The 26,516-nt window shown below is 42.9% G+C and overlaps 1 protein-coding gene across 7 annotated transcripts in view; it reads right to left on the minus strand.

Moving 5' to 3' along the window:
* The window catches only part of CTNND2 (catenin delta 2), a 708,944-nt gene extending 686,155 nt beyond the window's left edge, over nucleotides 1-22,789 (minus strand). For all 7 annotated transcript variants that reach the window (XM_088445725.1, XM_088445723.1, XM_088445721.1 and 4 more), the window contains exon 1: nucleotides 22,392-22,789. The gene's annotated coding sequence lies outside the window, so the exon portion shown is untranslated. The remainder of the gene's footprint in view (nucleotides 1-22,391) is intronic.
* Between the last annotated feature and the right edge of the window lie 3,727 nt (nucleotides 22,790-26,516).

Here is a 26,516-nt window from a genome sequence, read left to right on the forward strand (position 1 = left end):
GTGGACCTGGGGTGGTAACAGGAGTAGACACCGGAACAGGTTTAAACTGAAAGGTGGGTTGTCTAATATGAATGTTGGTAGACATGAACAGTAAAATAAACTAAAGTCCAGTAATAACAAACTAATAAATGTGGCAGGAGGAAACTGTAGTGAGTGGGAATAAACGAATGTCCAGATCAGTGACAGAGATGAATGAAGTGAATCCTGATAGACTGTAAGGTGTAAATTTCCTAAGAATCGAGTTTGGTCGAGTTTTGTTTTTTTTGTTTTGTTTTGTTTTTTGTTAAACTCACTTTGCTTCACCAAAACTCGTGTGAGTTTACCCTTTAAAACTCGCAAATTTACTAAGAAGCGAGTTTAGCTGAAAGTGAGTTTTACGATGGTGAAGCAGAACAAGTTTTTTCCCTCAAATTGAGAGTTTAGATGAGATTACTTACCCGAGATTGCAGTGTTTTCTCTCTGCAAACCAGCACCTGGCTGCAGGGCCAGTCATGGTTTTAATTATAGGGGGAAAAAAATTGGGTAGGGGTCCCCATATACTTAAAACCAGCACCAAACTCAAAATGACCGGGGTGTAATGCCACAGCCCGGAGACCATATTACCGGGTCTCCAGGGCCAAAGCATTCTCTCCCCTAGTCGCTCAGGCCAAGCCGGGGATCACAGGAAAGGGTCCCCCCCCCCGAAACCCCAGGCTTGGTCTGAAGCCCGGGGCTCTTCCCCGCATGCCTGGAGCGTTGGTTTCGGGGGTAATAAAGTGAGAAATATAAGGAAACTATTGTATTTTACAGTGGGACTACAGGTGCCAGCATGCATGCCCTTTGGCACTTGTGGAACTACAAGTGCCAGCATACGGCTGGCACCCATACCCCCACTGTAAAATAAATAGTTAAAGACAAAACAGACACACCGTGCCTAGTAAAAGTTTATTTCATGCACCTACCCATTCACACATGGCGCTGCTCTCCGTAGCATCCAGGGTCTTGGTAAAACAAATAAACGAGTTACCTGAACCAGACCGGACAGATGTAAGTATATGCTGTTGCATATACTTACACCTCGCGAAATGACAGCTGTAATTTCTCATGGGGCGCAAGGCAATCAGCGGCCGCTTTACATGTAAAGCAGCCGATCATTGGCTGATCCCACGTGGGTCCCAGCCAATGAGCAGCCACTACTTGTAATTGAGAAATTACAGCTGGGGGGGTCCCCATCTCCCCTGAGCTCCCTGGCTTGGCCTGACCGGCTTGGGCTGATTATGCATTGGTCACGGAGCCCCGGTGAAAGGGTCTATGGGCTGTGGCATTACAGCACGGCCGTTTTGGGTCCAGTGCTAGTTTTAAGTATGGGGGACCCCTGCACAATTTTCCCCCCTATAATTAAAACCAGGACTGGCCCTGCAGCCTGGTGCTGGTACCTAAATTACGGTTAAACTCTACTCATTTTGTTCCCCGTAATTTTAGGAAACAGGACTGGCTGGCAAGACCAGGGCTGGTTAGGCTTTTGGGGGGGACCCTACGTCATTTAAAAAAAAAAAAACACTTTATATTAGGTATTCAGGCAGAAACATATCGCATTGATCTGTGTATGTTTCTGCCAAACTTGCAGCTCAGGAGGTGGTCTATTTGAAATATCAATTTATCAGTGAGTTTGCTACAAACTCTCCCCAGATTGTAGACTCGATTCTTAGTAAATTTGCGAGTTGCAACTTTTTCATGTAAAGTACTTTCTAGTTTGGCCAATGGTGAGTTTAGTCAAGTTTGCAAACTCACATGAGTTTTAACAGTGAGAAGAGAAAACTCACTTCCAAACTCACACCTGTTTCGACTGAGTAAATTTGCAAGTTTGAAAAACAGGCAAAACTCGCATGAGTTTTGTCGAAGCCGGATGATTGGCTGAGACCAAGGGCTCTATTTACTACAATCCGCATATTGAATGCAGATTGTAGTGTGATATTACCGAGTGAATTCGCATTGCGAATTCAGGCAATATCAAAGGCATTTACTACAAATCCCTTACAGGGACAGAGCTTGCGATAAAGCTCTGTCCCTGCAAATCCCCTTCGGAGCCTTATCATGGTATTTTCGCAAAAAATACCGTGATTAAGTGCCCGCGCATGCGCCGACCGGTCGCCGCTGCTACCCCCCGGTGCTAAGCACCGCCCCCTGGCACTAAGCCCCGCCCCGGTAACCGGGGAAGACCCTGGATAATGCCACCTCCAGGTGGCGTTATTATCACAGGGCTTTCCCCAATATTTTTTGACATTTTATTTTTAGTAACTCTGGTCGGATCACATTTCCCATTACAATTATGGTAAATGCGATCTGCTTTACTAAAAATAAGTGATACTTAAGGGTTGGAGTAGAATTTTACGAATTCTACTCCAATTGCCCTGTAATAACTACAGATGATACTAAAATAATGTGAAAAGGGTGTGAAAACACTCTTTTTCACTTTATTTTAGTCAAAATAATGTTAATAAATAGAGCCCCAAATCTTAAATTAATATCTGGCGACGCCATTTTGTGTCACCCCTGACGACGTCATCTTGCGTCATCAGCACGGAACCATTGTGTACGATGCTATATTTGATTATTAGCGTTGTGCGTCTGCTTTGCTACCGCTTATTGTTGAAAGTCCTATCAAATCTCTTATAAAAAGGTTCCCAAGAATTAATGTTAGAGGTTTTATTAGCTAATACTTATGTTATGAAATGTAAAGTATATGGTGTTTAAGGTATAGAGACTAGGAGACAAGTCATGTTTGGTTCCATTCTGAATCACTGTTTATTTGCAGATCTCCGGTTCTATCGGCAAGGAGATCGCAAGTTATGAACTATATGAAATTAGTGGTTAGAATGTAAAGCTGTATGTAGTGTATTTTACTAGTTTAAACCAGTTCTTCGGCGGGAAAACCACACAAAGCAACATCTGAGGAACTGGGACATACCCCCAGTGATGCTGTATGAACTGTCCAATGATCTGCATCATACCAGAATGTCCAGGAGCAAGACCCAATGGAAACCTGTTAACTAGTTTCTTTGTTCTGTGTAAGGTATATAGCCTGCTTACTGGTTATAGTATACAGCCATTCTTCTTGGATGACCACAGGCTTCTGGAGAGACGACTGTATACTAGGACCAGTGCGCACGCGTATATGTATCAGCTTGTACCTTTTGTATTTACTTGCTTTTTGCGCTAATTGTATAGATCACAGCGTGTTATACTTTCATTGAATAATATACCTTTTTGTGTTTTGGAACCACAATTGCATTGGAAAGCAATTATTTCTTATGCGACTTGTATCGCTAAACAGCGACATTTTGGGTATATAGATTTAGGGGTATCAATAGTTTGCAAACTCGCCATAAATCGCCAAAACTCGATTTTTAGTAAATTTACCCCTAAGAGTGAAGTGGATATCCTGGTATGCTGAATAGTGGCTGAGAGGGAAATCCGGAAATGCTGTGATGATGGCTGAAAGGGAAATCCGGAAATGCTGTGATGATGACTGAAAGGAGAATCCAGTAATGCTGTGATGATGGCTGAAAGGAGAATCCGGTAATGCTGTGATGATGGCTGCGCAGGAATGGGTTAACTAAGGAGACAGGTTCAGGCAGGAGTGGGTCTGGTGGAAGGTGCGTGGCTGATCTCAGTGGAGAGCAAGGCAAGGCAGAGCAGTGCAGGCTATGCAGGCAGCCAGAGGCTGACAAGGAGCTAGAGCAAGCACCGGAGCACAAGTCTAAGGTAAAGGAGTGCAGAGAACTCTCTCTGACAGCTGACTCTGTGAACACGTTGCACTGGCAACTACAGGGTGCTCTAAACACCCTTAAGTACCCAGTAACGGAAAGTGATATGCCAGAGAGAGCAGGTGACCCACAGACGATTGGCCTGCTGTGTCACATGGCCAAAGACTACATGGTGGCGCCCAGACAGCCGTGACGCAGAGACGCCTCTAGACTTACCCTTGCCAGGATGGCCCAATGCTGGCAGACCTCTGCATACACCAGTAAGGACTGCAAACCTCCAAGCCGCGAAAGCCTGGTCGTGACAACCCTGATCAACAACAGGTACTATTTGAGGTGTTGGCAGTTAATTGGTGGAGAAATGCAGTTAATTGGTGGAGGAGTGTGTGCCTGGTTGCTGATGTGCTGGCATGGCAGTGAATGCAGGGAGGGAGAGTGTGTGGGTTCTGCTGGGATGTTGGCAGTGAAAGCATGGGAGAGGGTATGACATGGTGCTGTTAGGGTGTTAGTGGTGAATACACAAGGGGACGGTGTATGTCTGGGTGCTGCTGGGGTGTTGGCAGCTGCCAATCAGCAGCCACTTACTCTAGAGCGGCCTCTGATTGGCTGGCGGCCCGGCATGTGATGGAACCCACAAGGTTTCTGTCATTTGACAGGGAAGAGATGTATGTCCATCTTCAACTGAGAGATAAATGGCAGAGTTTTGCTAATTTTCAACAGGTTGATCACTTCAAAGCCTATTTAAATTGTCTATTACAGCCACTAATGACTAAACATTGGTTTCTTTTTATATACTTTTAAATTTTTTCTTTTTTTCTTACTTGTTTAATTGATTTAAATGTCATTGCTAGTACTCTTAGGGCCTGATTCAGAGCCGCTCGTAAGCGGCCGCTCGTTCGTTCCGACCGATGTTCGCACAACTGCACATGCGTACGGATTTTAATACGCATGCGCGAACCAATCAGTGCAGCCGAAAATCGTTTGTTCGCTAAATAGCGAATGCCTGCTATTTTGAGTGACAGGAGGAGGCGTATGTGGGTGGTAACAGGGGAAGGTGCTTGAAAACGCGCAGTGGAAATCTGAACGCAGGCGTGCTTAAAGGTCAAAACGGGCGTTTTATGGGTGTGCATAATTAATACAGGAGCTTCATTAACCACGTCACTTGGTTGATTTATAGTCAGAACTGCTCGCAAGATTGTGTTAGGAAAAACCAACCACAAGAATAGCGAGCAGTTCATACGCTGTTCGATATACTCGATTAATCTATTAAATAGCGGACATGACGTATGGTGCGAGCGGCCAGGGGGCGTCTTTTTCAAAATTACGACCGCAAGTTTTGTTCGCTCGTTCAGACATAGAGGCGTGAACAGGCCGCAAAGTGCGAACGGTTCATTTGAATAGCCACCCCTTTTTAATGAACAAGCGAGCGCAAATAGCGTCTGGCTCTGAATCAGGCCCTTAGTACAGACATTTGGCATTTAGGATAAAACTTGAGAATGAATTATAACTGGCTTTTCAATGTTTATTTGTTTACAACTCCAATCCAAAAGGAGTGATATTATTGAAATATATCTGCTGAGTATATAAAAATCACAATAATCTATGATGAGGAGGGTAAATTGGGATGGTAGTAAGCACTTAATTTAGGTCTATTTTGAAATCTAAAAACTTGGATGGAAGATTTACCACTCAGAAGTGCTTGGGTCTCAGATGTATTTATAAAGCCTTTAATTTAGCAACAGATATTCTAATTCACTAGGATTTGGATAAGTAAAATATTTGACCCTTTTTTTGTCAATCTCACAAGGACAATTTTCTCCTTTCTCTGTAAAATATAGCTGCAAAAGTAAAAATGGATAAACTATGTAAATAAAATTGTATTCACTGAAGGCATGCTCCCCATTACACACTCACCCAGAACTTTGGATACACTGACTGTGCCTGTGCAAGGTTTCAGCTTTTTTCTGCATGGTATTAAGAATGAGCTATTGGGAGGGGGGACACCAGGGGCTAAGCTTTGACATGGTACATCTTGCAAGCATTGGGACTGGACTGTCCTCATTATTTTAGATGATGCTCAGGACTATCTGCAGAGCAACAGCACCAGTCATACCATACAGGAATTAAAGATTACCACTCCATAACAATAAGATTTAAATGAAGTGAAAGAAAACTATTATATTATCTATCTCTATTAAGGATTCAAGATTATATAAAGAAAATAAAGAAATTGCCATCTGTCTGGATGGACCCTGTTTTTGATACTTAAGAACTGATGTAAGACATTGGTTTCTCCTTTTGACTGAGTGTCAAATATTATATAATAGCGCCTTTCCACAGCCATTATTTATAACATTTATTTATTTATTAACAGTTTCTTATATAGCGCAACAAATTCCATTGCGCTTTACAATTTGAATTAACATTATATTGGGTTGTAAAAGACATACATACATAAAGGACATTTATAAGCGTAAGAGGGCCCTGCTCGCAAGCTTACAATCTACAGGGAAATAGGGGTTGATACACAAGGATAGGTGCTACATATTGCAAATTGGTCCAGCCCGATTGCAGATGTTCTTGGTGGGCTGTATAATCCAATCACACTGGAAAGTTGGCCTAGGGTTAGGAGGATGTTAAATTGAAGACAGAGAAGATGTGATAGGTGTTTACTATAAGAAGAGAGTTAGCTAGGGAGCTATAAAAGGTTAGGTGGGCGGTCCTGGAATCTGATAAGCTTGTCTGAAGAGGTGAGTTTTCAGAGAACGCTTGAATGTTTGGAAACTAGTGGAAAGTCTTATTGTGCGTGGGAAGGCACATTTACAAATTAATTCAATAAGATTTACTGTATTTGTATTTTTATTCTGTGGAGGTATCTCTTTAAAGGTTTTTTTTTTTAAATAATGTCAGGTAAAAAATTGCATATTTCAAGTGCATTTTTTTTGTTGTAGAATCTATGTACCATCCAAACTCATGTGGCCTTTAATCTAGCACTGAGTGGAGCATCTGCAATTTAAAACTAGATTGTCTTGTGTCATCCATGTGATCAGCTCTTATACAGGTATTTTCCAAAAATAGAAATGAAAGCGGTGACCACTTCTGGAGCTAGCAGTTCCTACATATGAGGGAAATAGGTTATTAATGCTAATTCACTGTCTCACACAAGAGACGTGCAGGTGAAAAAAAAACTACTAGTGTGATTTATGGTTTAATCTGTCAGTGTTGAGGTTGATGCAGGGAAAGCAAAGTGGCAAGTGAATCGATGGCAAGTTTCCTGTATTATTCACTCCAAACAAATTACAGGCACAATTAGGAACACTTATCATATGGTTTTGTTTGCAGACCTTCTCTGAACACAACCAACATACAGTATTTTGAGGAGGAAGCAGAGGCTGTGAAGAATGTGTGACGAATCAACTCACTCTAACCTGGTCTGCACATAATATGTGTACTCATTCATTTAATGTTTGACATATTAAGGCGCCAGACACTTGGCGGTTCTTAGATACTCCACCATGGATACTTTTTTCTAAATTTTGCATCTTAATTGCATCATCATAGCTGTATACAAAGCAGGGACGGTTCCAGGGGTAGCTGCGCCACTGTGCCGCCCGAGTGATGGTGGCGTTATTATCACAGGGCTTCCCCCGGTATTTTTTCACAATTTATTTTTAGTAAATCTCAGGCAGATCGCATTTCCCATTACAATTATGGGAAATGTGATCTGCTTACTAAAATTTTGTGATAATTAGGGGCTTGGAGTAGAATTCTACTCCAATTGCCCTTTAGTAAATTTAGGTGAAACTAAAATAATGTGAAAAGGGTGTTGTTAACACACCCCTTTTCAATTTATTTTAGTAAAAGAGAAACCGAATCGTTAGTATAAGAAAATAGGTGTTTTAAACCTCTAGGATGGCATGTATGCAGAACACTTGATTAGGTAGCCTATAGCAGTGGGGGGGCGTGTTTTATAGGGATGTTTATATAAGGGGTTAGAAGTGTGGGCCAAAGCCTCTTTGTTTCCAGGTTTCCCACCCTCCCTTCCCTTTTATTTTGGTTGTTTCAGTTTTGGATTTGGCTTTAGCGTTGTGGGAAAGAACGGCAGGTCACCAGTCCGGGTGCAATTATTTTGTTGAGGTGCGGTCCCTTCGTTGACTGGTAGTTGGCTTTACCAACCTAATGGGGGGCAGTATCATCACCGAAATGGGTGGGTAGTCAAGGTAGAGGGTGAGTGATACCTTTTTGTTGCTTATAGGGGTTCTATAGTTATGTTCGTGCACTCTGGGCTATATACGCCTGCTATGCCTGTTGTTGTTTGTGTGTGGGCATTGCAGAATTGGCTGATTTCTGTCCGTCCTTTCTTTTCCTCCGTACATCCTTAAATTAAATAAATAATAAATAAATAATTATTGCTCCAATAAATAGCAATACATTTATCTGCCAAATCTACGTCTCAGTGTCTTTATTTACTTTGGTTTAAGGGTAAGTGGCTTGCACACATGACACACCTCATCAAATAGAAGGTTTAATAATGTCAATAAATAGAGCACTTAGTAATTTACCTCAGGAGAGGTGATTGACTGTAAATGGCAGAGAACTCTGCCTACATAATCTACAGTGCCAGCTTTGCAAGCAGATTAGTATTATGTGGAAATGATACCAAATACAGGGGCCTATTCATCATACCTAAACTTTCTCTGGAGGTAATTAGGTTTAGAACTCGCATGGAGTTCTACCTAATTACCGGAGGAATTCATCAGTCCTCCTCCCCATAACTATCTATTTCGAAAAGCTGTCATTTTTGCGATGACAGCTTTTCATGAAATAGATACTTTTCACTCTCTACTCTAACTTACCGCAGCTGTAATCAGTGCTGCACATGCGCTGTTACATTTGTAAACCCAGCACATGCGCAGCACTACCTACACCGGTAATTTTGTGTGTCCCCCCCCGCCCCCTCCGCTCACCTGCCCCTCCTCCCCCTGCCCCTCCTCCCCCCTACACTCACCTGCCCCTCCTCCCCCCTACGCTCTCCTGCCCCTCCTCCCCCCTCCGCTCACCTCCCCCCCGTCCCCAACTTACCTGCTCGCGCAGCAGCCTCTGGCTCCGTCTGCTATGCTGTCATGTGGTCTCCCAGCAAAACACAGTACTGTTAAGAAAACTTTATTGTGCTCTGCTGGGGAGAACACATGACAGCATAGCGGACGGAGCCAGAGGAGAGTCCAGAGCGATGGAGGAAGACGCCGGGGTACCTGCCCAGCTGAAAGCAGGTAAGTGTTACCTACTATACGCCACCTCACAGTGGCGTATGGTAACACCATCAAATTCTGAAAATACCTAATTTTCGGATTTTGATGAATACCATAATTTCCATATCCCCATACTAATGTATGGGGAGTGTGGAAATTAACGCAGGGGGACTTAACCAGGAGATATCAGTGATATCTCCTGTGTTAAGTCTCTACATGAATACTAAAATAACGTTAATTAAGGAAAATGTCGAAAGTGTTGATGAATAGGCCCCACAGTATTACAACTACAAACCTAATTAGCAGCTTTATCTGAGGATTACATCTGACCCAGAAAGTTATATATATATATACTGTATATATGCATATATATTTGTAAATTTGCAATGCAACAAGGTCTGCCTTTTAGAACTATTATTTACAAGTGAACTCAAAACAGGAGCATCACTTGTTATGCATCCCGTGGCAGATTCACAGGACCAGTTTATGAGCGCCACCAATATTGAAACAACTAGGTTTAAGTCCAGACATGTGAGTCCTACAGTATCTAAGACAGAGTGAAATTAATATACATTTATTTGTTTAACTGTGTTTTTAGTTCAAAAGAACGCTTATTTAAGGATTTGCAATTACATGGTTATGTGTTATATGTATATTATCTTAACTACCTACGGAAATGCTATACTGTAGTGCCATTAATGTTACACATTTTACTGTTTAAATGTGACTAATTTTTCCATCATCTAAAGTCAGAACCGCCGCGGCCTGTTAAATAAACTGAGATTTTCTAAACCTGTGTAATTATTGGGTCTGGGGTTGGCTTATCTGCACCTCTCTGCCAAAGAAGAAATAGAAAACATCCCTGTTGCAGTGTACCTAATTCTTAGAACCTACCCAATCCACCGTACATTGTTGGTGAGTGTTACCCTTTAATGGGGAAAGGGTTTCACACATTGTTTAATTAAACTCTAGAGACTGTTATATGTGAAAATCTCAACAGTTTCTTAGATACTCAAGTGTCCCCCTCCTGCCTTCTGGTCTGGCACATGCAAGCATTCTTTGGTCAAAGTCACTTAGATCATATTTCTTCTCCATTCTGGTTTTTGTTTTAACAACAACTGTACCTATTCACCATGTCTGCATGGTTTTAAGCATTGAGTTTCTGCAACATGTTGGCTGATTAGATATGTGCATTAACTAGCTATTTTGAGTATGTACCTAATAAATTGGTCTGATTTAGAGTTGTACGCAATTCTAGAATTGTAGGCTATTCAGAGGTGAACCTATTCAGTAAACAGTCTAACTTCAGCAGGATCTCTTACACCAAGGACAGGGTTGGTGAAAATGTGCGCTGAGGATGATGGTGTCACTGTGGTCGCATAGATGGGGCCAACTGTGAATACAGATGGAAATCTACATATGCAATTGCTTTACGTACAACTCTAAATCAGGCCCTGAATGTATGTGCTGAAAAGTTTTATTAACATCCTAGGGGTATATTTAGTTACTAATGTTATAGTTTTTAGAAGTGGACAAGTTGTCCATAGCAACCAATCAGATTCTAGCTATTATCTTTTAGAAGGTGCTAGTAAAATGTTAAGTAGAATCTGACTGGTTACTATGTGCAACATCTCCATTTCTAAAAACTCTCACTTTAGTAAATATACCCTCTAGTTTTTAAGGTCCACATAAACGGAATAAAAATGTTAACAAACAAATGTCAGAGCATTGTAATCCTTATTTTACTCATATATCCCTAATTTTTTTAACTCCACATTTTGAGAAGTAGGGAGTTGCAGCTGGCCACTGACGGGGCAAGGTATGGTGCTTTGTGTCATTGAGCCCTGCCCCCATCGCTAGCCATAAAATCGGGAATCTCTGGGAGATTAGATAAGTACAGTATGATGTTACTTATAAGTTCAACCAAATCGAAATATCAAGATCTAAAAGTGTAGTTCTTAAATCACAAAGCAATCACATTCTGCAAAGAAAGGAAGGTCACTTTAGTGCAGTGTTAATAGCATACTATCCCAAAGAGATAATGAAAAACAAATAATCAATTGTCCATTACAAATCTCAGGACAATAAACCACTGCAAGATGCCTACATAGGAAAACAGATCATCAGTGGAGTGCAGTGGTTCAACAATCTATTATAAAGACACATTTAAATATTTAATACATAATTATCTTTCGGAAAAAGATGGTAGATTATCAGTAATGATCTGGTGCTGTTAATGTAGGTATGTCAGTGCAACATTTGATGCTGATAGATATAAATTAATAGAAAGTGAGAGATAATCGAGATCATGGTATCACCAAGCATACTTTGTTGTTTAACATGTGTCTTTATTAGTAAATAGATTAAAACATAAATAAAATTGAAAAAATTACCAATTTTAGTATTCTGCAAATAGCACACAAATATAAAACCAAAGAGATAAAATAAAAAATGCAAATGTTTCCTCATGGTTTATTACATTACAACAATATAGCATTAGGTAAATTGTAGTAATAGCCAAAAATCAATCACTACTTCATAGTGGGCAGAATAGTCCAGTGTTCCTCAAGTAAGATGGAACTGTGGGCCTGATTCAGACCCGCTTGTGAGCGCTGAGCGCTCGCAAGCGGGTCGATGTAGGCCAAGTGCGCATGCGCACGACAGAGGCGGCTCCGTCGTGCGCATGTGCAAGACCCGGATAGCGACAGACAAGCCGTCGCTCCGGGTCTCGCTACAAAGGGGACGTGCTGTCGATGTTGAGTGACAGCACGCCCCCTTTGGCGTTCCCATGGCAACGCCTACCGTCTGAGGCCGGCCCCACTGACATCACAAGTGGTGTCAGTGGGTGGACTTCTTGCTCTATAAGAGCAAGAAGTCCACTGGGACTTGCGGCAACGAGACCCTACCACAAAGGTCTCGTCGCAAGTCCGATGGTCGCGATGGTCTTGACCATTGCGACCATCTTCCTGGCCGCTCGCTATAGCTGTGGGTGGTCACCCACAGCTATACGAGCGGCCAGGAGGCTGCTCTAAAATTAAGAAGGACGGCCCTGATTCAGAGCGAGCGCTCTGTCAGAGCGTCCGGCTCTGAATCAGGGCCTGTATTTTAGCTGCTTTTAGCTGTATTTTAGAGATAAAAATTGAGAAACTAAGAGACGGATAGAAATAATGGGATCATAAGGCAGTGGTTTCCAAACTTTCTTGAATCATGGCACCCTAGAGTATCAGCACTTTTTTCACAGCACCCCTGGACCAAAAGGTTCTTATTGAAAAATTCAGGAACAATTATTAAATGAAGTAAATTGTGCTTATCTGTCATCCTTAGGCTCAGTTATGTGGACAGGGTTGCGCTTTGTTTGTCTATATATTTTATGATTGGCAGCCACCAGCTCTGGTTTTGCCTATCACATTGACCATAAATAATTTGATTTGGTCCTGGCACCCCTGCAATTTCCCCCGCAGCACCCCAGGGTGCCACGGTACCTAGTTTGGGAACCACTGCCATTACGTATTTCTTCTTTAGTGTGGAATTTACTTGTAGATAAGATCTTCTATACCAGAGATGTAGTTAGAATTTTGTGGGCACCATAACAACATTTTGAAGGGGAACCCGCACCAATGTTTCCAGTGAGTCAAGTCTCTCTGCAGCAGTTGTTCTTTTTAGTACCCATAGTACAACCCTAGCTTATTTTATGTCCCATAATAGTGCCCTAATTCACATTATGGGGTCTACTCATGATGTTAATTATCTGGGTCCAAACGGATAATTACCATCTAAGTTCTAACTCGCCGTGGACGCTGGCACAGAGACAGCCGATGCAAAAATCAGCTGTCCCTGCGAGCGGCTTCACTGCTCCTTTTGGAGCAGTGACGCTAGTGCCCATGCATGACCTACAGGTCACGCATGCGCACAGGAGCCCCGACGTCAGGCGGAAGGAGCCGGACAGGGGCGGAGGCATCCAAAGGATCTCTCTTTTCGCAACCCAGGACTCTTTCCCATAGGGAAGGAGCGGGTAGCGGGAGCACTCGCCATCTGAAGATGACGAATGCTCTCGCAATGAAGCTCTGAAAATATTGTATTTTCGGAGCTTGAAGGATTCTGTCCCCATACTAGTGTTTGGGGACAGCGGGCCATTCCGCAAGAGGAAGGTAAATAGGAGATATCTGTGATATGGCCAGATAATTTAATTTTTGCAATTGCAGGTGAAAATGTGCATTTTCACATGCTTTTGTAAATATTATAGTGAAGATGAATAGGCCCCTAGGTCATATAGTAATGCCCAAGTTTACATTATGCCACATAGTACACATTATGCCATATTATATCATCTCCAGTTCACACTATACCATATTGTAGTGCCCCCAGGTTATATTATGCCAAATTGTAGTGCTTCTAGTTCATATTATGTCTCACTGTAGTTCCCCAGTTAATTTTAGGACACATTGTATTGCTCCCATTTAGCGGCTGTATTTACCATTACCTCTAGATACACATAAACATACAATCATTGCAATTACATTACTATTCTTAATGATTAAGGATAGTAATGCCATCTGACACAGGTTTCTAACTGATACCCCTGTGCTATTACTAATCACAGGCATGTCCCCAGTGTATGTTTGAAACCCTGCCAGAAACAGGACAACAGCTGTGCAGCCCTGAACAGTCCCTGCAACAGGCAGGGCACTTGTACTGGGCCCCAAGATTCCGAGGAATCTCGGGAGCCCAGTTCATATGACTCTATTGCCTCTGCTGCTGCTGTAAGAAGGGCACAGGCACAGAGAGGGAGGCCGGCAGACTGGTGCAGCACATGTGACATCATGACGTCACTGCTGGATCAGAGGAGCCAGGCCCCAGTCACTAGGAAAGAACAGCAGGCAGCAGGTTAAGTGTTGGTTGAGCTGGGCTAAAGAAACACAGGTCGGGCATTGAGTGACTACAGGTGAAGTGGGTAGGGGATGGAGCTGAAGACAAAGGGCTGGGGAGACACAGGGTCTGAAATGCGAAGCTGAGAGACACAGGGGCTGGGGAATGAAGCTGAGAGACATGGGTTGGGGACTGAAGCTGAGGAACACAGGGGCTGGGGAATGAAGCTGAGAGACGAGCTGGGGAATTAAGCTGAGAGACAGAGGCTGGAGAATGAAGCTGAGATACACAGGCTGGGGAATGAAGCTGAAAGAGACAACGGAGTGCATGAAGCTGAGAGACGGGATGGGGAATGAAGTTGAGAGATATAGGGGCACGTCTTATCCTGATAAGAGGGACTGTTAGCTTTAGGCACTAATGGGAAGAGTTAGGGTGCAGGGTGGGGATGGATAGTGTGGGGAGGGTTAGTGTTAGGATGCAGGAAAGGAAGGTTAGGGGGAGAAGGGGGGAGGGTTACTATACATACCAGATCTTTGTCGGGATCCTGAGCATCAGGATACCGCTTTCGGTATATTGACAGTAGGCATCCTGACTGCCAGGATTTCATACCTATTCCATCTCACAGGATGTAGTCATGATACCTACAGCCGGAATCCCAGCTGACGAAATCCTGGCCCCAGAATACCGACAGTAGTGGACATCCCGACGCCGGAATCTCGACAGCCGGGATGCCAATCGTAAGTATAGCGGGGCCTGTTAGATCTTAGCTGCTCAGGGGCTTGTTAGGTTTAGGCATCATGCGGGGGAGGGGTGGGTAAGGGTTAGGCTAGGGGAGAGGGAGGTTAGGGTTAGGTACCCCCAGGGGTGGGTTGGGGTTAGGCACCACGAGGGGGTGGAGGGTTAGGGTAAGGCACTAAGGGGGGAGGGTTAGGTTTAGGTGCTAACATGGTGGGGAGGGTTAGTTTTAGGATGCAGGAAAGGAGGGTTAGAGGGAGAAGGGGGGATGGTTAATATACATTCCAGACCCTTGTCGGGATGCCTGCTGTATATCGACAGCAGGCATCCCGACTGCCGGGATTTCATACCGATTCCAATCTCACTACTGTAAGACCAATAAGTCTGCTCTTTAGCCCATTAACCAAATAATGTGCAATCATAGGCATGAATTTGAATTAAAAATATGCAGCACTATTTCTAAATACCCCCTCTCTCCCTTCCAGGTTCTTACAATTTGTGACATATCCATTGTAATGGCCACTTTAATGCCGCACACATTCATGAGCACAGATCCCCTGTCATGAGTAGATTAGTCTTCAGAACGCCACCCACTTCCCACAGTTATGGCATGGGGGCTTGATGATGCGATTCCTGACGCCATGCCCTCTGCACCTTAATCTCTTTGAATATTCCATAGGAAACATTTTAAACTTAGTTAATTATAATAGTATATCCCAGGTCACAAAATATGGTGACTAATGCACACCTATGGGCAGCCCTGAGGATACAGCCCAGGTGGAGCAGAAGCAGCCAGGCCATAAGGCCAGTGACCAGGGTCGTAACTAGGGTAGTTTGGCTGGTGCCGCCAGACAGAGCACAGGATGCCCTGGGGACGGAACCGCATCACAATCTCTATTTGCCGGGCGCCTGCTGCAATGTTATTACTAGTGGTACGTCATAGTGTTGATAGAGCGGAGGAGCTGTTGGACAACGGTGCACACAGCATGGTGGCTTGTCACGTGGCATCAAGTTGCACAGGCAGACAACCAGTGTGACAGTCAGTGAATGACAGTGAGATTGGTGGTCAGTGAGTGCTAGCAGGCAGCTGCTACAGCCAGGCTGGGTATAGGTGGAGGAATAGAACTGTAGGAGACGATGAAGTATATACATAGTAATGCTTATGCTATAGTGGTCTTGAGCTGACAGTCTTCTGATTGTTTCTGTTTTTCCCTTTAACTACCCCTGTACAAGCAGTGCACGGCCAAAGAACCGAGTAAATCCGAACCCGCACATCTCTACTTCAAATATGGGTACACCTTGCATCATTAGTGCAATAGTGTAGTAAGCACAATCTGGGAGGTTATTTATGCGGTTAAATGTGCATTGTCTTCAGAGGCAGGACGTTATTACTATTCTATGAATGTATGTACATATCATATCCAGACAAACCTTGCTGCAATAAACCTGCAACAGAAACTTATCTGCACTATGGATAAGGTACATTGTTGCCTAATCACGTAGGGTGTATAGAATGTTATCCAACAAGAGAATTGAAGCTAGCTTAACAATTTACAATTCGGTATGAATTACAGAGGTTTGCATGGCCATATCTCTTTTCCACGAGACCACACCCTTTTTTGGAGACGTTTTTTTTTGGGGGGGGGGGGTGGAGGGAGTAAGGCGGGAGAGGTTTGCTCTTTCTGACACAGGGCACCAAAATGTCTGCTTATGGAGCACTTTCCTGGGCAAAATACCCCAGAATGTTAAGTATATATTTTTCACATACTCTGGATAGCTGCTTTGTTCCAATTAAATATATATAATATATTCTGCAGACTGCGGGCCTGATTCAGCACGGATTGCAATTGCGAGTGCATCTGTGTAATCGCCTGCAATGCAACTACGGAAATATGCTAATGTCTGCCACCGCTCAGCCAGCATAGAGACGCCCACTGCTGCTTTCTCACATCTATAATACCTCACAGTCCTGCGTATACATTAGTGACATCGAAGCACATGGGCCTGTCACCCACAATTACAGCAGGTCTGACCCGTCGCAGAAGTTGTAAGTTCTGTCGCACACAGTAAGTACTCAATATGCGTAGGGAGTCGCAGTGGCTAATTTATGCACGCCCATGCAACAGCGTTCAAACTGACAGGCACACCTGCATTTCTGCAAAACCCACTCTCTAATCTTGTATGCCACCATGGGCCGTATTCAACTAGTGGCGATAATATCGCAAGCGATAATTAGGATTATCGGCTGATTTTATCACACCCACGATAATTTATCGCACTTTTATAGTGAGAAACAGGAGAAAAGTTTTCTCCATCTCAGACCTGGAGAAAAACAATGCAAAATCCCTATTTTTGCCTAAAAATGTGGGGATTTCTTTCAGAACACCCCCATAATGCTAAACGGTCTTTAAAAAATGTTAAAAAAAACGCCTACTGCAGCCACGTGCGATGTTTAAATCACTTGTCGCATCCATATGGCCCCCCAAAAAACCAGGCCCAATACTTTAAAGTCATTTTCATTTTTTTTTTTCCGCCAAAAATTTGCATGGTCGATTTTCAACAAAGTTTGCAAATTACGAAAAAATGTTGTGGTAATTTATCATTAAGGGGGGTGTCCAAAGGGTTCTGAAAGAAATCGCCACATTTTTAGACAAAATTTATCGCCGCTAATTGAATACGGCCCCATGTATTTACCTGAGAGCATTGATATGGTCACAATGTCGATAATTACGTTTTCAGGTAACCTAACGCTAACCCTAATCCTTACCCCTAAACCTAACCTTTGACCATAACCCTAACGTTTACCTTAATCTCTAAATCTAACCCTTACCCTAATGTGAACATTTTCACTATATTGATATATAATTTTAAATATGTTGACATCGTAAATGTCGACATTTTGGTGTCAACATTATGAATGCCGACGTCAGCATTATGAGTGTATCGTCCCTCTGACAACCCCTTGGTGTGTGCATCTCTGTCTCCTATTCCAGTGTGTCTGTTGACTTAATTCTTCTTGTCTGTCTTCCCAGGTTTGCCTGCCCACCCATTGTTTGTGTGCTGGCAGCAATAGCCACATTCACCAATGCGCATTGATAGACTGTATACCACCAAACTGTCGTGATTTTTGCTCTACAGTCCCAATTTGAGGCATTGTCCCAATCGGCTGGACAATTGGGGAGGTAGATATTTTACAAGTTGAACAGGTGTGCGTCATTAAATAGTAGAGAATAGGATGGGGGTAGTCTAGCATATCCTGCTAGAAGTACTTGCCACGCCTCCATGATCAATGTTCAAGCCTGCGTATCATGACATTAAACACCCTGCTACCCCGGTTTATCTGGGCAACATGTTGGAAAGTATGGTGCTGTATTACACACATGCTTTATTCCAAGAATGAAGCATTATTTATTTTCTCTTCTGTTAATATATCTGGGGATGGTGTTACCAAAACAGGTAGTACTCCAAATGGGTTTAGTTTATAGATGGGCTGCTTTGTGCATGCCTCCCAAGGCTAAAATGTGTCAGTCAGCCACTGATGTTTTGTGATGAATAAGTTAAACATAATTACCAGTTATCTGTAAGCAAACTACAGGTGTAACAAAAATTGTAACTTAATACTTTGTGAGTAGAGCAAAATTTTGCGCAACTCTACTTTTCAACCAGAACAGGCTATGTCATAAAGGATAGAAGTTCAGGTGTTACAATGTCCCACTTCTGAATTTACTTCAACATACAATAGGATCAATTCTGCACTGTGTTTTCAAGTTCGTATACAGTACATTATGGAATTTATAGTCTTTGAACAGATCTTGGACGACAGTGAGTTCATTCTGTATATTGTGTTGGGGTAGGACTGGAAAAGCCAAATTCCACTTCTAAACTGTGTGAAATTTCACAGCCAGTTGCAGAACAAACAAACTGTTTGGCAAAATAGTGGAAAATTATGTTTATCTATAATTGTAACAATAAAGAATCAATTAAATATCAACTTTACTAATGCCGGGCATACACTATACAATAAATGGGGTGATCTGCCCTACATCAGCGGATCCCCCCTATAATTGCACTGTGTGTGCGGGCGACTGAGGGTAAAATATCGATCAGTCGGGCATGCCTGATTGTCCAGCATGCCCGTGCGCTGCAATATTTTGTGTGTTAAATGTCGGCCTCATCGGGCAGTGTATGCCCAGCTGCGGCCAGCAGACAGACATTTTCCTTGTTCCTTCCTATGGAAGGAACAGGGATATGTCTCCTCCCCAGGGGCGGAGCGCAGATATCGGAGCCAATACACTGTGAGATATCTGCTGGGTGACCGGCTTCCAGATAAAATGTCTGTCGGTCTGACAGGCATTTTATCTGGCAGTGTATGCCCAGCATAAGCAAGACCAACCCAAATTTTTATGTAAACTACTATGTAACTATTCTATTATCTAACTTGGGTGGGGTACGGTATGCCAGAATTCCGACACCACTATCCCGCCAGGGTTAACATACCAACAGCTGTCGGTAAGTAGCTTAACCCTTCCCCTACCGCTAAACCTAACCCTCCCTCCCCGCACCCTAAACCTAACCTCCCCCCAGTGCCTAATCCTAACCCTCCCCCCCTAGTGCCTAACCCTAACCCTCTCCCTAGTGCCTAACCCTTACCACATTACTTACCATCAGGAATCTGACTAGTGTTGGGACTCCGGCACTGGCATTCTGAGCGCTGGCATCCCACACGCCGCGATATAAACTACATGCCATCTAACTTCTATTATCGATCTTATCTAACCAGGGGTGGTTTAAGAGAGACGGGGTTCGTGTGCAGCCTCCATGCAGGTTCCCTCTTCTCTGGCAGAGTAGTAGATTATGGCTTTGTGCGCTTGCACAGGTCTCCATGAACATGCCGCCTACATTTCAAGGAGACTTCTCTGCTGCGCAAATCTCCTGGAAAATGGCCCCACACCATTTTCCTGCTGATTTCTGTCTGCAGCACCAGCTGACGCAGGGCTCCAAACACATAAGAACAATTATATGGGTGTAGCGTGTGCGGCTTGGGCCCCCCTGGACTCAGGGGCCACTGCATCCATTATAGATATGCCAATGTATCTAACAGCTCCCAGACTGTCTAATACTATAATTTAATAATGTATAAAGAATAAAAAATGTATAATTAATTCCATGCTAATAAACTATTTCAATCAAAATATCAAAATAATGAAAATGTACTAAAGCTACACATATCACCAGTAAAAGGTATCAGATCTTAAACCTTTTGTGAAAACAATAATTTTGCAGTCGATGGGATCTATTCACTATCAGGGTCGACAAGCTGCAGTGGTGAATACTTAAATATCGGAGCAATTCAATATTGATCTGATGCAGGAATGGCTGCTCTAAAAAGCAGCAGTCCACACGATACTCACCACTGCTGATTCCGCAGTTAATTATTAGCAGTAGAACTGTATGCTGCCGGGACCAACCTGGCAGTGTTCGTGCGCATGCTTAACCAGGTGTCATGCTTGAGCACAGCCGCCAAGAATGTATACCAGAGGCAGTTGGGGGATCTTATCAGATCCCTCTTTGTAACCCAATCTCATTCCAATAAGAAGGAGTAGGGCTCTGGGAACCAATGCCATTCAGTATTTTCCATTATTCTTTTCCGGTGGGAGCATTGCCAAGCCTCCTGTTTTTAGCCACACTCCCTTCAGTGCAATGGCCCTGCTAACACCAACTAAGTTCCCACGTTTTTAATAATGGACCCATAATGAATCCAAACGTTACTAAAATCATGCAGAAAGTAGCGTTTCCGCATGTGTAATGGACTCATAGTGATCTTGAATAGGCCCCAAAGTCACTTTCAGAGAGGGCAGAATATTAAAAGTGCTGTATTGCACCAAATTGCATGACCATAAGGATAAGAGTACTTTGCTAGTAAGTGCCAAAAGGTAGAACAATTTTATTTTAGCTGGATAATTACTTTAGAATGTGTGTCCATAACTAAAATTGGCTGTTTTTGCAAGTTGGCACTCAGCTCTCAATAGAATGATACCAGCTGCATGGTATGATTTATCAAATGTACATTATACAATACAGATGACTCTGATCAATGTAGAATTGAATATGTGCAATAGTGTTAAGCCCTCGTAACTGAAAAGTACAAAGTAGATGTTTTTATAGTACAAATGCTAAACTAGCAAGAGATAATGTTACTGCTGGTTAATAGTCTGTGGCAAGGGAGACCCACACCTGCTTTCACAGATTTAGGCTATACCTTAGAGATACCGAGCATCGTTCATTTCATTGTCACTATATAAAGACATGTTTTATGGTGTGACTGTTTAATTGGTGCCAATGATCTGTATGAAATATTATATTGTACATTTCACCAAAAACATCTTGGATAGGTTATTAACTGCTGCTCCAGATCCCTATCAGACATCTCTCACCAAACCAATCATCATCTCAAGGTTGACATTTTTTTTACAGAATCCATGAATTTGTACAAGTGAATCTGAACTTAAAATCATCCAAATTTTACAGATACAATCACAAATACCTCATGTAAGGAATACTGCAGCAGACAATAACATTGCTAATGATTTTGATCTTATTGTCAGTGTTTTATTTTTGATTAGTTTTGTTAAGATTATTATTTTATACAAATATACTGTACAATGAATGGACTGAATTCACTATACCCCTTATTCAATGAGCAAACAATACTTTACTAGGGTGCATAACAAACAGGACCTATATCTCCCCATGCATGAAAACACTATGCTGCTTGTTGTTACTATTTAACCAATTAACTTCTGGAATCAAAGCAATAAATTGCAATGCATTGCAGTACTCAGACAACTATAGATAGATAGATAGATAGATAGATAGATAGATAGATAGATAGATAGATAGATTTTCTGGATACAAAGCAATAAATTGCAATGCATTGCAGTACTCAGACAGCGATAGATAGATAGATAGATAGATAGATAGATAGATAGATAGATAGATAGATAGATAGATAGATAGATAGATTTTCTGGATACAAAGCAATAAATTGCAATGCATTGCAGTACTCAGACAGCGATAGATAAATAGATAGATAGATAGATAGATAGATAGATAGATAGATAGATAGATAGATAGATTAAAAAATAATTTGTTTAAACATGTCTGGATAATGTACAGTAGCATTTATGGTACAATTAAATATTGGGGTTCGTATTTCACACTAGGGCTTTCCAACCTAATACCCACCGCTCAGGATGCATATACGAGACTGTGGAGACAATGTGATTAGGAGCAATGAACATAGTGTAATAGTGGTGGATTTGCTGTCTGTGTGTGAGTTTGCTGTGTCTGGTGATGCATGTTTCGGAACAGTAGTCCATGCTCACTCCCTCCTCCCTCTCTCCTTCCACCTCTAATCTTCTGCTTTAGAGAAGAAGGGGGAGGGGTGTGATTCTGCCATAGACGCAGGCAGTGAGAGGCAGAACTATGAGGTATCGTCTATAAAACTCCATCAGAACGCAGAGAACAATGCTGCTGCTGTCTTACATATACACACTGCTGCTGCTATACATACAGTATACACATTGCTCACCGTCTTCCTCCCACCCACCTCAATTTGTCGCAGCAATGGCACTGACAGCAACATTTAATCATTGTATGACATAACACATGCTTACCAGAAAGTAAATCACCCATCACAGTTATCTTACATCATTACAGTAAATAATAAATTCATTCAACATCCTCAACCCACAGCCTGGCAGAGATCAATATAGTCACAGCGGAACGTTTCTCTTACCGGAGGCCGATGAATATTCTTCCCCTTGGTGTCAGAAAAGCACAAAGAGAAGGAGGAGGAGAGAAGGGAGAGAAGGAGACAGACTGTGATGATGCCTGTGATGGTGGCCGCTGATCTGTCTCACTGGGCGACTCTGACCTTGCAGAGATGCAGCATCCTCCTCCTTCTGTCTGTTCCTGTGGAGGAGAGCTGCTTACTGCAGCCGGCACCTTCCCATCTTCCCCCTATCCCTGCTAGGATGTGGCCTAATAGGTCCGCAGGATAGCGATGCTCCTGTCGGTATAACCCCTCCGTGCCTAGACGGCGCTGCCAGTCTTCAGGGCGAGCTGGGTTTGTTTTCCCTGCCGTTGCCTGATGTTTCTGTCAGGAGATGGAGACGTGAGGAGATGCTTCTTCTTCTCCCTCTCTGGTGGTGCTGATGAGGAGAAGCTGCTGTCTCCATTGGCGGAGAGCACCCGTACCGCCGCCCCTTTCCTCCAAATTGTGAAGGCTTCGGGAGGAGCTAAGTGCAGAGAGCTGAGGGGGAGACTTGTCAGGATGAATGCTGTGCCTGCAACAGGACTGGGGCTGTGAGAGTGGGCGCAGCAATGAAATACTGCTCTGTGGAGATTGTGCCCTGAAACCAGAATTTTTTTTCTATCTGTCCTTAATTGTATGTGTTATGGAGCAATGTGTATTTTAAACTATGGGCATTAGATTGTTAAGTTGAGGTTGTTGTACCTCAGCTCAAATGCAAGGATTATTTTTGGTGACATCATTCCTTCAAAGTGTGTGTGTGTGTGTGTGTGTGTGTGTGTGTGTGTGTGTGTGTGTGTGTGTGTGTATAGTACTACTACTACATAGTGTGTACAACACTACTGCTGGTATGAGTACATTAAGGAAAGTGGGAAGTCAGGCAAGTTTTTTGCAGAAGCAATAAGAGTAAGAAAACCAAAGTATAGCAAAATAAAAATCATCTGTACACTTTAATATATGCAAACTATGACACTGTGGGGTTGATGCAGAGTTATGCATCACATGGCGAGGCATATGTGGTGGGATTTCTCACTGTGTATGCCCAAAACAGTGAGGGCACGCATAGGGTATCCATACAGATTTGCGTCAACCAGCCTTTTACACCTGACTGCACCTGGATGGACAGAGCAAGGGGCACAGTGCTTTCTAACATAAACCAACTACACATGTTTGCATAATGCAAACAAGGGCGATGCCCAGGTAACAGATGTAAGGAATAGAGGAGCATTATGAAAAGGGCATCCCTGAAACCCATTAAGCAAACCTGTCTTAGCTGTTGCCTTCTCTTTTCGGGCTGTTGGACCCACTGAGCTTAAGTATATGTTGACAGATGTTTCTGACAAACCAACTAGACAAAGCTCACTATACAGTACATAACACATAACATTATATTGCCTTAATTTATCTTCATGATGTCTCCTAGAAAGTACCAGCTGTGGTTAAACATTTGACGGAACATTCTTTTCTGTATATATGAGTGATCACAGCCAAAGTGCGGCTCCATAACTATGAGCAGCTGATGGACCAGCCATTTTACATACCTACTGGTCTGGCTTTAAAATACAGCAGTGAACAGGTACTCTTCTCAATACAATGTTCAAGAGCATCAATGTGGTGAGGACTTGCAGTGTACCTCTTTTTCTCCATATTGGTCACCAAGGGGCAACAGCTGCTGCCAAAAAAGCTTTTTTTCTCCTCATTCCAAACATACCAGACAACAGAAAATTGCATAAAAATACCAGTCACCAGTGGTTGCTTTAATATTAAGATAAGTGGTTGGTTATAATTCTAGCTAACAGTAGCTACACACACTTTGGCCAATAATCAGAATTGTTATGCTGCTAAAAATATAAATATATTAATTAAAACATATAAGGTGGTTGAAATTATTATTATACACATATGCAGGTGCACAAGCGCTCTTCAGGTACACAAGTGCTCTTCAGGCCTGTCTTGTTAGTCTTTTTTGAATAGGGACAAGCCAATGCCTACTGGAGCTGCTATAGCCCAAATATAATCTCCTCTGTGGATTTGCATTACTGTATCTCATAAATGTTGTAGTCACTAAAACACAAAGAAAGAATATAAAGCGTAGTACAGAACATTCAAAAGTTATAATGCAAGGATGCAAGCGTGGACGTGTCTGAAACTACAAGAATTAGGAGATAGAAGGCCCTGTGTTTATGGGCCTAAAACATCATCACTTAATTTTCACAAAAGCAGGTGAAAATGCACATTTTCACCTGTAATTGTAAAAATTAAGTTATCGGGCCATTCATCAAGAGGGTAAAGAAGGATATCTCCTACTTACCTTCCTTTTGCGGAATGGCCCACTGTCCCCAAACAGTAGTATGGGGACAGAATTAATCAAGCTCCGAAAATATAATGTTTTCGGAGCTTGACTGCGGGAGCAATCGCCATCTTCAGATGGCGAATTCTCCTGATCCAGCATTGCAACCCGCTCCTTCCCTATGGGAAGAAGGTCTGGCTTGCGATGAGGGATCTTTTCTGTCCGGCTCCTTCCGCCGGACGTTGGGGCTCTGGTGCGCATGCATGACCTGCAGATCACGCTTGCGCAGTCCCATCACTGCTCCGATAGGAGCAGTGAAAAGATTCACTGCTCCGAAAAGGCGCAGTGAAGCGGATCGCGGGGACAGCTGATTTCACATTAGCTGTCACCTAGCCGAAGCAATGATGAATTGCTGCGGTAGCCGCGGCGAGTCAGATAATTAACACCATGAATAGGCCCCTATGAGAGATAAAAAAAGAATGAAGCACAGTTAGATTGAGACAAGGTGGATGAGTGACAGAATGAGTATGTAGCCAGAGATAGACTAGGACATAGAGAGTGGTGTTTGGAGAGAGACTGGCAGGGTTTGATGAGCATGTGGGTTTTTAAGGAGTGTTTAGGACTTTGGAAGCTGAGGGGTATATTTAATAAATTGCAGGTTTTTAGAAGTGGAGACGTTGCCCATAGCAACCAATTAGATTTTAGCTATTATCTTCTAGAAGGTGCTAGATAAATGTAAAGTAGAATCAGATTAGTTGCTATGGGCAAACTCTACACTTCTATAAGCCCACACTTTAGTAAATATACCCCTGATAGTGTGATACAGCATAGAAGAGTATTCAGAAAAGTATAGCCGAAGTCTTGGAGGTGACAGTATGAAATGCTTATCACTGGGAAATTAAGTCGCTGGACACTGGCAGGATGCAGAGGATGGAAGGGAGAATGAAGTGAGATGAGGTTAGAGATGTGTGGTTGGGGTAGTGACTAAAGGGCCTATTAAGTTATATTTGTGAGATATTCCCCCGAAAACAGATGTTTTTTGGGGATACTCTCAAATATTAAGAATCCTCCAAATGTATGAAGGAGAAACCACAGCACAGATCTCCAATATCTGTTGCGGTCCATCCATTCCCGACAGCACCAGCAGCCCCCATAGGTGGGATGCGAACAGGGGCAGGCTGGACTGGGGGGCAGGGTGCTATCTGATCATGATCTAGGCTGCCTGGAGAGATGTTAGTGATACTGGGTCACCTAGAGATGTAGCTGAGGAGCAGGGGCTAACAGAAGCAGGCTATACACATTTGGTCACAGTCGACCAATGGAAGCCAGGTTTCCTTTCCCAGGAACCCAAGGGGCGGGAAAGTGGAAAAAAAGAGCAGTGCTTATCAGGGGAGACTATCAGGACTCCTGCTGCCAATGCCTTCCTCAAATTGACTGCTGCTGCCGTATGACTGTAAAGGGAGAGAGCCATTTCCCCCCTGCTGGGTCTACTCTCAGCAGCTGCTGCACACAGTGGACCTCGGACCTGCTACCAGCAGTATATACTGCCAGTAGTTCTGAGCAGATCATGAGGAGTAAAGAAGCTCACTGGCAGCAGGTGTTATTAAAATGTACCTTTTGTTTTAAGGTTTTGTCTTTGTTCTTGTGTCCCCCTATTCATTTGCACGTGTTGCATATATGGTAGACACACCTGTTGTTTCAGGATAAGGATACATCAACCTGTGGAACAAATCCTTAATAAGGTGGACTGACTTATAAAGAAGGACATTAACTGTACTATATGTAATGTGAACTTATTATTTGTTGTGGTGGTTGTTGAC

The sequence above is a fragment of the Taudactylus pleione genome, unplaced genomic scaffold, assembly GCF_031769625.1.
Source record: "Taudactylus pleione unplaced genomic scaffold, aTauple2 ptg000386l, whole genome shotgun sequence".
Taxonomy (NCBI): Eukaryota; Metazoa; Chordata; class Amphibia; order Anura; family Myobatrachidae; genus Taudactylus; species Taudactylus pleione.